The 13,252-nt window shown below is 43.4% G+C and overlaps 1 long non-coding RNA gene across 2 annotated transcripts in view; it reads left to right on the top strand.

Moving 5' to 3' along the window:
* LOC105494080 (uncharacterized) overlaps positions 1 to 13,252 on the top strand; it is a 73,435-nt gene that overhangs the window by 14,871 nt on the left and 45,312 nt on the right. Inside the window, exon 3 of one of the 2 annotated variants that reach the window (XR_011616476.1) lies at positions 9,076 to 9,553. The exons of the other annotated variant lie outside the window; for it this stretch is intronic. This is a non-coding gene — a long non-coding RNA (uncharacterized lncRNA). The remainder of the gene's footprint in view (positions 1 to 9,075; positions 9,554 to 13,252) is intronic. 2 annotated transcript variants of the gene reach the window in all.

Genomic DNA, 13,252 nt, shown 5'->3' with positions numbered 1-13,252 from the left:
TTATAGTGGTAAACAAGACAGGTGAGTTTCCTGCTTAAAGTCAAGCCAGGAGAAAAGTCTAGAAACAAATAAACAAGGAAATAAGTAAGATGTGGATAGATCTTGACGAGTTCCCAGAGTGGTAAGTTAGACGCAGACTGTCTGGGAAGGACCTGTGGCCAGCTGCTCAGAAATGTCTTCTTCAAGGTCTCTTGAGTTGAGCCCAGCCCTGCAGAGAGCCAGGGAGGAGTGAGTTAGGAAGAGGCAGCACCAAATTCAAAAGCACTGGGGATAGTTGGAGGGAGGCTGAGCAGAGAAAGAAGGGCAGTGTCATCCAAGTTGTGAGCAAGGGGAGATGAGAGTGAATGAAGTAGTGGGAGTGACCTGATTTTTAAGTCACCTTTTGGCCACTCTAAGGAGGATGGCTTTTACTCTGAACACAGTGGGAAAGCCATTGAAGGCTTCATAGCTCAGTAGTGTGATCAAGTTTGTATTTTAAAGGATCCGTCCCATTGCTGTGTGTAGGGTGGTGGGCAGGGGTGAAGCAGGGACTGGTCAGGAGGCCCTGGAGCCACCCAGGAGGGGGGAGGGTGAGAAGAGTTGAGGCTCTTCATCCAGGCAGGAGGAGAAAGATTGGCTGGAAAACAGAAGTGGTTGTAATGACTTTCTAAAGTCCATCACACAAGGACCGTCTGGGGACATTTTCTGATTCTAAAAAAATATAAAGAAATAAATTTAAAGACTAAATGAACATTCTCTCTCTAGGTCTTTATAGATACGATTGCCCTGGCTCAGAAAACTTGCTAACTTGTCCCATCCTGCTGGGAAACCATCTTTGGGCCTTTCTCTGCCTTTTAAAATCAGACAAACAGAAGCAGCTTCAAAGGCTGCTGGCTCTCTTGATCAGTCTGTGAATAGGACAGAACACAGATTTTGGTGGTTCTTAAGTACATCCTCAAATCTCACCCTGTCAATGAAAAGGTGGGTTTTTAGAATGTGGAACATGAGAAGTCTCTGTTTCTTAAAAGCCAGTTATTGAGTTTGAGAGACTGTCCACATTCATCCCTAGAGATGATGCTTTTTAAAGCAGAAGCACAAGCTGAAGCTCCAGCTTTCCCAGTATGGGCCTTTTCTGTTAATTCAGGAGGGAAAAATGAATTGAATCTCATATACCTCAATCCTCCCCATTGCACTTTGCACAGGATCCACTCTGGGCCTCAGCTTTTCCCTCTGTATAATGGGTGAAACGGTTCCCAGCATTCACACCTGCTCTGACTTTCTTTGTCAGGGGGAGACAGATTCTTACCAAGAGGGAGTGAGTGGCCATGATGGACTTATGGACACTGTCACTGGCGGCACTACCCAAGAATGCTTTGAGTGAATGGTGACCCCCCCAAACCCTCTAATTGTGTCCTGGGGCGGGGAGCTGCTACTGACCAGGCAGGACTCGAGTGAGAGGGGAGGGCCAGAGGCAGGATGGTCTGGCTCAAAGGGCTCACATCAGTGTTGTAATTACGTTTTCCCGACTTCTCCTGTTGTTTTGGCCACTTGGGGTCTTTACAAAACCTTCATTACTTTCCAATTGTCTGATTTTCTGTTTTCCTGTTACCTTCAGACTTTAAAATTAGTTCAGTGACTCAGCCATTTGACTTCTTATTAATTCCAGGCTCCTGTATCCCATCTGTCCATTCCCCTTCCCGTTTTTCAGAAGCCTGGCTTGTATAATACTTTAACTCTTCCCAGGCAGACACAGATGAAGCCACTGCCAGTCACTCCCTGTTACCTGTGCCTCTGAAGTATCATGGTTCTGGGTTACCTCCCACTTGTTACATTTTATGTGCAGAGAGTCTCATTTCCAGAGTAGAAAGAGAATTCTGAAGTTTCTGCACATTTTCTTAAAATAAAAAGTCAAGACCCCAAATAAATGGGTCAGTTGAATACCACAAAATATTGCTAATAAGATAAATCACAAAATTTCTAGGATAGAAAGGACTTCAGAGTTTATCCAAAACAACCCTTCTCTTTACCATTCAGTCCCAAGGGTGGCCATTTCCCATGTGCTTGAAGTCCTCCCATGACGAAGTGTTTGCTACTTTCACACACAACTGATTCCACCTTCAGACATCTCTCATTGTTAGGGAGTTCTTTAGGTCAAGATCTGCCTCCCTTTAGCTTCCACCGGCTGGCCCTGGGTTTGGCTCCTGGATCCACACAAAATAATTTGTACTCACCCTTCTACATAGTAACTCTGCAGACATTGAGGACAGGAACGACCACTCCCTCTCCCCACCCCCATCACCACCACCCACCCTGGGTTTGCTCTTCTCTGGGTACTCCCTGCCTTTACGTGGGTCTTAAGAGACTGGCTTCAAATTAAAGCCACTGGAATTGCCTTTGGAATTCAACAGCTGCCAGGGACATCAAAGCTAATTGCTTAAGAGGCCACGGGGACACATTTCATCCCTGCCTCAGCCACTGACTTTCTCTGGTTTCATTTATCTGGTTTACATCGATTGCATCCCTGAGAATTGCAAACATTTGTACTGCTTCACTACCCTCAAGAGACCTGCCCCTCCTCTCTCACCAAGGACAGGTCATAACTATTTGGAATCACTGAAGAAGGTGCCTGCCAAGGGTCACTAGGGAAGCTGTGGCATTGCAGAGCCCAATGTTCAGGGCGGATCATGGAAGGAGTTACCTCTATTACCGGGAGTCACCACCAACTAGTGCCTTGTAGGCCAGCTACAGCCCCCAGTGGTGTTTGTTTGGTACACCCAGTGCTTTGCAATCCAGGAAATTTCACATAAAACTTCTGCGATTCTGGCTCCTTATAAAGCATCAGGAGCTCTGTCTGACCACTCTGTGTGTGTGTGTGTGTGTGTGTGTGTGTGTGTGTGTGTGTGAGAGAGAGAGAGAGAGAGAGAGAGAGAGAGAGAGACAGGGTCTCCCAGGCTGGAGTGCAATGGTGCAATCTTGGCTTACTGCAACCTCTGCCTCCCCATTTCAAGTGATTCTCCTGCCTCAGGCTCCCAAGTAGTTGGGATTACAGTCACGTGCTACCCATACCCGGCTAATTTTTGTATTTTTAGTAGACATCGGGTTTTGCCAGGTTGATCAGGCTGGTCTCAAACTCCTGATCTCAAATGATCTGCCCACCTAGGCCTCCCAAAGTGCTGAGATTACAGGTGTGAGTCACTGTGCCTGGCTGTCTGGCCACTCTTGAGTTTAGGAGAGGTCACAAGCTCTTCTGGTGGGCCCCAGGCTCCTTATTTCCTACCTGCCTTATGTTTCTGACCAGCCTCTGTGATGTTTGGAGGTTTGTAATCCCCGCCCTGGACACTTCCACCTCTTTGCACCAGCACTGGCCTGATGGTGGTGGAAAGGGCTATCACTGTCTGGGAAAGGGCTATCACTTTGCCTCTATATGAACACCCAGGAGTCTCCATTCCCACCAACCTCCTTAGCCATTGGTGGGCATCCATCTGAACTCCTACCTGTGGGAGCGTTGCCATTCATCTTTGCACATACCATTCTCTCCATCTAGGGCACTCTTTCCCACCCCCGCAATCTTACCCCACTGCCCACCCCATTGTCTGATAAAGGAGTATCCATCCTGCAGGATGTTTCTTTCTCTGAGTGCATGGTGTTGTGGTGTGAACCTTCATTTCCCTGGGCTCCCTTAGCATACTTTTTTGTTTGTTTGTTTTTATGCATTTGCATCTTTTTATGCTTTAGCATCTTTCCCACGAGAAAGAAGAAAAAGCAGAGCCCCTGCAGGCAGTGTGATCTCAGATCTACACACGTGAAACAGAAGATTATGTAATCTGATAAAATCATGGTTATTGTTACCCTCAAAGGACTGTAGAATCTCAATGTGTGTTCACATTTATGGTGTCCTAGATGAACCAGAAATAAACTCCAGAGTGAGTGACACCACTCAGGGTGGGGGCATTGTACATCACTGTACAAACACCAGGCAAACCTGGTGTTTGGAGTGTAAACCAAAAATAAAATTCTAAGCCTCCCAAGCTACTAAATGGAGCCCCCGCTCTTGGCCAAGGAGATTCCTAAGTAAATCTGAAAAACTAGTTTGGGCCATGATGGGAGGGCAGGGGTCAGGCATGTTTCATCATGTTAGCAGCAGTGAATCTGTACAGGTCTGCAGCAACCTCAATTCTTACCTCCTCAGAAGAAAGAATTCAACTGAGGGGCATAAAGCAAAATAAGAGACCAAGGCAAGTTTTAGAGCAGAAGCGAAAGTTTATTAAAAGGTGTTAGAGCAAGAACAATAGGAAATAAAGTACACTTATAAGAGGGCCACACAGGCAACTTGAGAGATTCAAGTGCATGGTTTGACCTTTGACTTGGGGTTTTATACATTGGCATGCTTTCAGGGGGTCACATCTTTTCTCCCCTGATTCTTCCTCTGGGCTGGGCAGTCTGGCCTGCCAGCACTTGGGAGGGACCACATGCACAGTGCATTTAATGAACTTGTGTGCATGCTCACTTGAGGTGTTCTTCCTTCATGAGTTGAGTGTTCCTAGAGGAAGGTCATATACCAGGTTAGCTCTGCAATTTTGCCTCTTAGGGTGCATGCTTAAGTCCACTTGTCCAACTCCTGAGATCTTATCAGAAGCTGCCAATCAGCAGCTTCATGTGTTTTCTATCTGTTGGGAAACTGCCTTTCCCTGGCTCCAGCTGCAACCAATTATTATTCTGGAAAAACAGTTTAACAATCACCTGACTATCACCTGATGATTACCTGACATTCCTGGTGGGGAGAGGACTCCCTTGCCCTGCTCATGTCTGACTACCTACCTACTGAAACATTTCCCTTTCCAAGAGTCCAAGACCCCAATTCTTTGGGGAAAATGGATAAAGATCACTTTTCTGTAATTGCTTCCTGGTGATGGAAGGATAGTGGTGGTTCTTTTGTGGGTCTTGGCCTCTCGCTAGATGTCAGGGCAGGGTGGCTCTGTGGGTTGGTGGAAGTGGTATCCATCCAAGTCCAAGGCAGACAAGGGCAGGATTTCACCTTTGTCATGTTCCTCTGATGGGCAGTCTAGGAATTCCCTGTAGAAGAGTGACTCTTGAATATTGAGAGTATGGCATCCCTCACTGAGGATCATCTAGAGCTTGATGGCCTGAAGGTGAGAGGCAAAATAAAACAAGGGGTTGAGGACAGCTCCAAAAAATCCTAAGGCTGCCGACATGCCCAGGTAGCTGGTGACTATAGTCATGCCTGCTAAGACTTGGGTGCATGGGGTTGCTAGCCAATTCCAGTATGTGCCCAGAATTAGAATATTGATCCCTCTTGTTTCATCTGAGCTGCAGCCAGAGATCACTGGTTGGTTCCAGGAATAAGCAGGGTTAGCCTAAATTAGAGACAAAAACTCAAAAACAACTGATGAGGTTAGAATCTAATAACAGGCATACCATGGTCATTAAAAAATAATTTTCTCTCTCTAGTCCTCATTTTTATTAAAAACAAATTATGATAGGACTGATTTGTTTGCAAAATAAGCTTTCATCTTGTTATACTTGGCCCAATTATTTGCATAAAGGGCAGCAAGAATAATTATCTGCCATATAGGCTCCTTTTTAAATTGGCTTTGATGGAACTTCATTTCATAAGACATCTTAGATAAGATTTTTTAAATCCTTAAATCCAGCCATTGGACTGTGCCATCAAATATCTGTATAAATTGGGTAAATTTCTCTTCTCTTGAGGTCCCAAGATAACTTGGCCTCCTAGGCCTGTAAAAAACTGACATTCTTTACTTACCACAAGTCAGGAATTCTGCACAGGGAGTGTATAGGCAAGGTATGAGGCCAGTTTTCCCAAGGGGCTTTATTGGCTCTATAAGTCAAATTTGATTCCTTAATGGAAAGCATGTCATTCCACTTAAAGCCTTGGTAAAATAACCAGCGTCTCCAATTGTGTCCTGCTACAAAAGAAAACAGATTCTTTTCGCACTTATGCAAATAACTATATTGCCATAAGTTAAGAATACTCATAAATAGTTTCCAAATTTTGGAGAAATTTCTCCAAATTTTGTTTATTGGAGTATACTTTATTGTTAAAAGCTGTAAATGGTTCAAAAGAAAAGTTTTCTTGGTTTTGAAAAACAAAGGATTACCAACATTTTAAGCAAAAATTCATAAAAGTATTATTTTAGTCTTCTATTATTTAATCTTGATATTCACAAACATTTCAGCTCTCCATGAGGGTCCTGAAAGTTTTTCCCCTATTCTAGTGTCACAGTCTCCAAAATTATCAGAAACCTGCATTTAAGAGTACCTGTTCGAGTCCTATAGCTGATTAGAAAACCAGCTTTTAAAGAGGATGAAAACATCACAACAATTGTTCATGGATGACAAAAAGTCTTAGGGTAGTCATAGTCAAAGATACAATTGACAAGAAAATTTGTTACCTCGGTATCACACAATAATTTAACATTGACAATTATAATTATTGTTGATAATGTATACTAAGTCATATCAGAATTATAGGAGTTTTGCATAATTTTAGAATGTATACCAATAACATATTTATACCAATACAATCCTAAGAAAGCCAAATTTTACCTTTGCATTCATGTACTATTGATGTCAAACCCAGTTCTTAATAAAATCTTATAGACAAATCTATCCAATCTTAACCAGTTTGACCATAAGGTAAGATTCTCATAAGCCTCTTACAATTTTATGTTAAAGAGCAGAATAATGCTTTAAGAAAAATCAAGTTGTGCTTTTATTTCAATGTTCAATTTATGGATAGGCTACATAATGCTCCTTTAATTTTAGCTAGTATGTTCACACACATGATTTCTTTTAGAAGATTAATCTTTTATAAATCTTTCACAACTTCCTCAAATCTTCAGCTTTATCCTATCTAACTTAAAACAATCCTTTAACCCTCTAAACTAGGCCAAAAAATTTATATTCCCATGCCTTTTTATTATCTTTTGCCAAAAGCACATTCTACTTTCCTTACATGCCTTGCATGTAAAACTGTTTTTCCAGTAGCCTCAAGTACGTGTTACACTGTTAACTCTTAACCAATTTAACTTTTGGTGAAAACCTGGTAAGTAAATAATTCTAATTATGTACTAGGTTTGGAGCCAAGGACACCAGATAAAGTGCAGATAAGCTCTGACTCTTTCCAGCATAGCTAGCGGGCACAGCTAACTCTGTATGTTCTTAGGTCTTACCTAGCTTTAAAGCAGGCTAGTTGTACAGTTGAGAGTCATAGTAGCAGTTTATGACCTTAAAGCAGTTAGTAGAACTAATAACCTTTAAAATTGTATAACATTTATTTTATAAATTCCTTTTCACAAATCTTTTTATTACTATCTATGACATACTTGGACTTTCTGACTTATTCTAAACATCTCTCTTTTTTAAAAAAACAGTCATTTTTACTTTAGGACAAGAACTTATCATTTTAATATAATATCTATTTTCTTTATAACCTTCCGTACCAAAACTATCTCTTTACCTTTATAACCTCTGGATTAGACAAGTCATTTTCCTTCTGTTAGAAAGTCAAGATTTGTATTGCATGTTGCTGTGTGAGTCCTGTGAAGGGGGCACAGATGAGGAGGTTGTGTGTATACTGTGGAAGTTATACCCCTCTCAAAAGATTGTTCAGTTAGTTTTGCTAGAGTTTGTCTGAACAAGTGTGGGCTATTTCTAAACCCTTGAGGTAGGACTGTCTAGGCTGAAGTTATTGGTTAAAGATTTAGGTAGCTTTCCCAGGACAAATAGGACTATTAGAAGGAAAGATGAATTCAAATGTTGGGTAAATGTTAAGTAGGCATCCATCTTGAAAGTATATTTTTGCCTCAAAGAGGTGTGTATAAACTTTACCAGGGACTGGTGGGAGAATGTTAATTGGTCCCTTAAGTAATATAAAGGGGGTGTGAATCTTTTTTTTGAAGGGAGGGTATGACATTTGCCCTCATTACCCAATAGGATTTGGAGGAGAGTTGCTTAGAGAAGGAGATTAGCAAAGATTAGGTAGCGCTTAAGCCCAAAAGGGAAATTTATCATATTACTTGCTGACTCCAGAGTTTCCCTTGTCCTGTTGATGACAATGTCTGATTTGGAAGCCTGCTGGAGTGCACAGCAACTTCAGCTCAAGGCCACCGGGGGTTGGGATTCTGTCCTGGAGAACATTCAGCCTTCAGGACAGTGCTGATTCCTATGTCCAAGCTTGTGGCAGAGGAGGCAAGCCTTGTGGGCCTTTCTCCCATTTATCCCACTGGGGCAGTTTGCTTTCCAGTGGCTTGGCTTCCTGCACTGATGGCAGTTACCTGGGAGGGTATTCTGAGGCCAACCTGGAGCAGGTTGGTAGGTTTGCAGAGAAGCCAATAGTTGAGCCTGCCTCTTGTTCCTGCATTTCTCCTTTTTCTTAGCCCTGTTCTGCTTGTCCTGATCTTGGTTATAAAAGACTGAGGAGGCTAATTTGAGGATTTCCTGCATAAGGACACTAAATTCTAAGACTGACTTTTATAATTTTCTCCCTGTTAATTTTTAAGCCAAACAGTATTACAAAGGAATCCTAGTTTTTTAAGATTTTGGGGATCAAACTTTTCCCAGTTCTTCAGGATGCACCCAAGGGGCATGTCCTGTGGCAGGGAGACATGGTTATCCATCTGCAAAAAAAAGAGAACAGAAGAGAAAAAAAGGAAAAAGGAAAAGATGACATTCCCTCTTACTTTCCTATGATCCTGAACAGGGCATCCCCCATTCATCCTTAGGGTTATAGAATGAACTGATCTTACCATGTACTTAACCTAGGTCCCATCTCGTCACGATTACCCACCTGAGAACAGAGGAGATACTGGAGTGAACAGGAGGGCCCCTATTCATCATTGGGGTTCTGGAATGAATTGGTATTGCCATATACCCCTAATCTTGCATTCATCTCTGTTCTAATGGTAATCTGTTAGCCTGGGACCAAACTTCATCTCTGTCCTATAGGTCTCTTGTACCTGAAGCCTTAGGCCAGCCTATATCCTTATCTTCATGACATTACAGTGACTCTCACATGGAACATTCTCGCAACAAAATGATTATCTCTTTTCTCAGATTCCCATTTCTCATGTTATTTGGGTAAACAAGAAGCCTGTTTCTCAGCTAACTGCTGCAAGAGGGATGGACTTCCCTCCCTTCGAATATGATCTTGAAGGTCTTGACGAATACTGAGAAGGGCGTGGAATTGATTAGAGAAATAGAGGCTACAGGAGGAAGTGGGAGGAAGCAAGAGGAATGCTCATGAAAAGCCTTCATATACTTACAAAAATAGCAGCCCTTGGATTCCAGAGGGTGACATTTATTTACCCTGTTGACATCAAGAAGGAACCTCCAGAAGACTTAGGCCCTGGGATAAGGGCTCACAAATGGCAAAGGAAGAATACCCCTCCTCCCAAAGGAGTGGGTGCTAACTCAAAAAATCCAGGTGGGGGTCCTCAAAGGACCCAGAGTGAGGCCCTATTCAGTCAGACAAACTGCTTCGAAAGCCACAGGAGAACTTAGCCCTGATGTGTAACGGAACAAAAAGCATATGGTAAGTAAGTCATAAGGACTGGCAGAGCTGGGCTTCTGATGAGTATCTGTCCCAGCAATATGCCAGCAGACATGTGAAGGGTTGGAGGTCATGTGAGCTGGTAGGGTAAAAATAGTACAAGTCTCAGGGGATATCTGCAAGGGAGCCCACGTCTTTGCTGCCATGCAAATGCAGCAAGAGCCATAAGCGCATGCATAACAGAGAGTGTTTTTAGGGCAGAGAAGGAAGTCATGCAGCATGTGAAGTGAAAACAGAAAAGGCAGACTTGCCCCTGAGGTGGACAGTCTGGTGGGTGTGCAAGGCCATTTCAGAATACATTCAGAGAAAACAAGAGAATAGGCAAGGCAGGTTTTTGGGAAAGAGCTGATTTCAGCTAAAAAAGCAAGGAGAAACCCCACACATTGAACAGTTTTAGACTTTAGCTTTGCCATTTGTATGAGCCTCCTGTACAGGAGGGCCATTAGTGTCTCCGGTCTACTTGGTGCAGATTCCAAGGTCATTCCCACCCTTGCCAGCCACCCATCAGAGTGAGCTGAGAGATCAGCTGGGGGAAGCAGAGCCACTGGGGTTGAGAGGAATCATTCTGGGGGTTGGTTAGTAGGCAGGAGAGTGAATAGGGAGAATGAAACTGCATACAAGGGTTGAATGCCTCCGGACATGTATGGGCAACTTGAGAGATTCAGTGTGTGGTTTGACCTTTGACTTGGGTTTTATGAATGGGCATGCTTCCAGGTGGAAGGGGTTGCATCTCTTCTTCCCTGATTCTTTCTTTGGGGTGCCCTGTCCACATGTGTGTGTGTTACTGAAGTTGTGCACATCTCACTTGAGGTGTTCTTCCCTTACCAGTTGAGTATTCCTAGAGGAAGGTCATATACTGGTGAACTTCACCATTTTGCCTCTTGGTGTGCATGCTCCAGCTGAAGAAGGTGAGGCATAGAGGTATCTTACCACCAGGAAATATATCCAAGTCATGCAACACCAAAGTATGTTAGCAGTGGTGAGTCTGTAGGAGTCTGCAGCAACCTCAATTCTTTCCTCCTCAGAAAAAAGAATCTGACAGAGGGACAAAAAGCAAAGTGAGAGACCAAGGCAAGTTTTAGAGCAGAAATGAAAATGTATTAAAAGGTTTTAGACAGGAATGATAGGAAGTAAAGTACACTTGGAAGAGGGCCACAAGGGCTACCTGAGAGATTCAAGTATGTGGTCCAACCTTTGACTTGGGCTTTATACATTGGCATGCTTCTGTGGGTTGCCTCTCCCCTGATTCTTCCCTTGGAGTGGGCTGTCTGCATGCGCAGTAGCCTGCCAGCGCCTGGGAGGGGCTGCATGCTCAGTGAGTTTACTGAAGTTGCATGCATGCTCACTCGGGACTCTCTGCCCTTACTAGTCGATGGTTCCTATAAGGTCATATACCAGGTAAACTTTGCCATTTTGCCTCTTAGTATGTATGTTGGGTCCCCTCGCTCAACTCTTGAGATCTTATCAGGAGTTGCTAATCACCAGCTTCAGATGTTTTCTATCTACTGGGAGACGGCTATTCCCTGGCACCAGCTGTGACTAAATGTTATTTTAGAGAGTCAGTTTAACAACCACCTGGCCATCACCTGATGGTCACCTGACATTCCTTTGTGGGGAAGGGGATGGCCCTTTCCTATCCTGTTTATGTCTGACTATCTACTATAACAGTTATACCCTCCTCTCTTTGGAATTCCAGCACAACGGACCAGCATTAACATTAAAACAGAGATCTTAACATTAACAACACATACTCGGTAGCAATAAGATACTGAATTCCAACCTGACTCTAGACAGACATCTAGTATAGCATCACATGACAAATAGCAGGCCCTAAAAAAACAAGGTGCTGATTTCTGCCCCACCTTTTCATTCTTCAGGCTTCTCTCTGCTCTCACCAATGGCAGGACTTTGTTCATCAACATATTCACCATATACCCCTAGCTGCTAGCACAGTGCCGGCACCAACCTACTTTGTTGACTGTCTGACTTGGCATTTAGGGTCTGACCCGATGTTGTGCTGTATAGTCAGGAGCGAGTGGGAAAGCGTCCTTCTAATGTGCACACTGCCCAGTTGCCCCAAGAGTGTGTGGGCATGCGCTTCTGCAGTAGAGGCCTGAGGATCTAAAGGGTTGTTGCTGGAGCTTGTTCAGCTCTATCTTTGGAAACAATATGTTCACATAAAGTGCTGTATTGGTTTTCTAAGACTGTTACCTCAAGTACCTCAAGCTGGTGGCTTAAAACAACAGAAATGTATTATTCCACAGTTCTGGAAACTAGAAGTCTGAAATCAAGGTGTCAGAAGGACCACGTTCCCTCTGAAACTTGCAGGGGAGCCTTTGTCACCTCTTCCAGCTTCTGGATTTGAAGCAATCCTTGGCGTTCTTGGCTATTTGCAAATAAGATCACATTTTAAGGTACTAGGGGGATAAGACTTCAACATATCTTTTAGGAGCCAGGGGGACAAAAGACGTTAGACTCATAACAAGTACCAAGGTCTCTTTTCAGAAACTGCCAACCATTGCTGCCTCCAAGCTGATGGCCAAAGGATGACTTCAATGACAAAATCAATTGAGACGCTGCCATGAATGACCCGAGCTAACTGGGTCTCTCAGCCCATGCTGGCTCACCCACAGGCCCACTTAGGGGCAAAGTGGGTGAAGCAGGATGCTGGCATGCTGGTGTGGCATTTCCTAATCCTGTTTCATCTGTACAATGTGACCCTGGTCAGGATGTGCTGACTCCATCAGACATACCAGTCCTATCTGGGTTGTAAGTGGTTAGGTATTATTAGCGTAGGTCCCAGAAAGCTGTCCTTTTCTCTTCCTTCCCTAAAGAAGTATCAGTATTGTGAGTTGCTCCAGATGTGGGCCAGAAGCTTTCTGGTTGCTTCTCCTGATTGGGCTCAGACTAAGGACCTTGAAACTCTGGTGATGTCCTAAGTGGGTGTGGTCTTTTCTTATGTGGCACAACCTTGGCCACAGACCAAATCCAGTCAGTTCAGATAATATGATGGAATTTAGATATTTTTATAGTACACTAGTTATAGTGAAAAAATGATAAGTTGATTCATATTGGAACAGATGTATTAGCAGATGTTGGGGATAAATGAGAAGCTGTAACTTAGCTTTCCTTTGTAACTCAAGGGGGAAAAAAATATATGGTTTGATTCAAACTTTAGACAATAAGCTTGATATTTTTTCCAGTTTGGAGTTCTGGCTCACTTTGCTAAAGTATCCCATTTGACAAGACAAGAAAGCCTGCCTGTTCTGAGGAAGGTAATTTATACTCATCAGGAGTTGTCAACAGGATGGTGAGAGCCTAGAACATAGTAAGCACTCAATCCACCCCCACCCCACACTGCCCACATCCAAACTGAATTAAGAGCCATCATTTATGCCAGGGATCAATCAGAGTGCATTCCTTCATTCCATTTCTTCCTGGCCGTCGTTTGGAAGTGGTTTGGAAAATGAGTACACATCCTCCCAATCTCCTTGGTCCTACCTCTGTCTCCCTCCACACATCTGTAAAATGGGTATCCTAGAATATCTGAAGGACAACTCAGGCAAGATCTCTACTGAGCTCAGAGAACCTTGGAATAAAATATATCACATTATATCCATTGGGGTCTCTGAATTTTCCAAAGCTCAGATAATAATGTCAGCTTTAAAGAAAATACTTTGC

This window comes from Macaca nemestrina, chromosome 18 (genome assembly GCF_043159975.1).
Source record: "Macaca nemestrina isolate mMacNem1 chromosome 18, mMacNem.hap1, whole genome shotgun sequence".
In the NCBI taxonomy this organism is placed as follows: domain Eukaryota; kingdom Metazoa; phylum Chordata; class Mammalia; order Primates; family Cercopithecidae; genus Macaca; species Macaca nemestrina.
The sequence above is the reverse complement of the archived record's forward strand: the minus strand, read 5'-3'. Positions and strand labels throughout refer to the sequence as shown.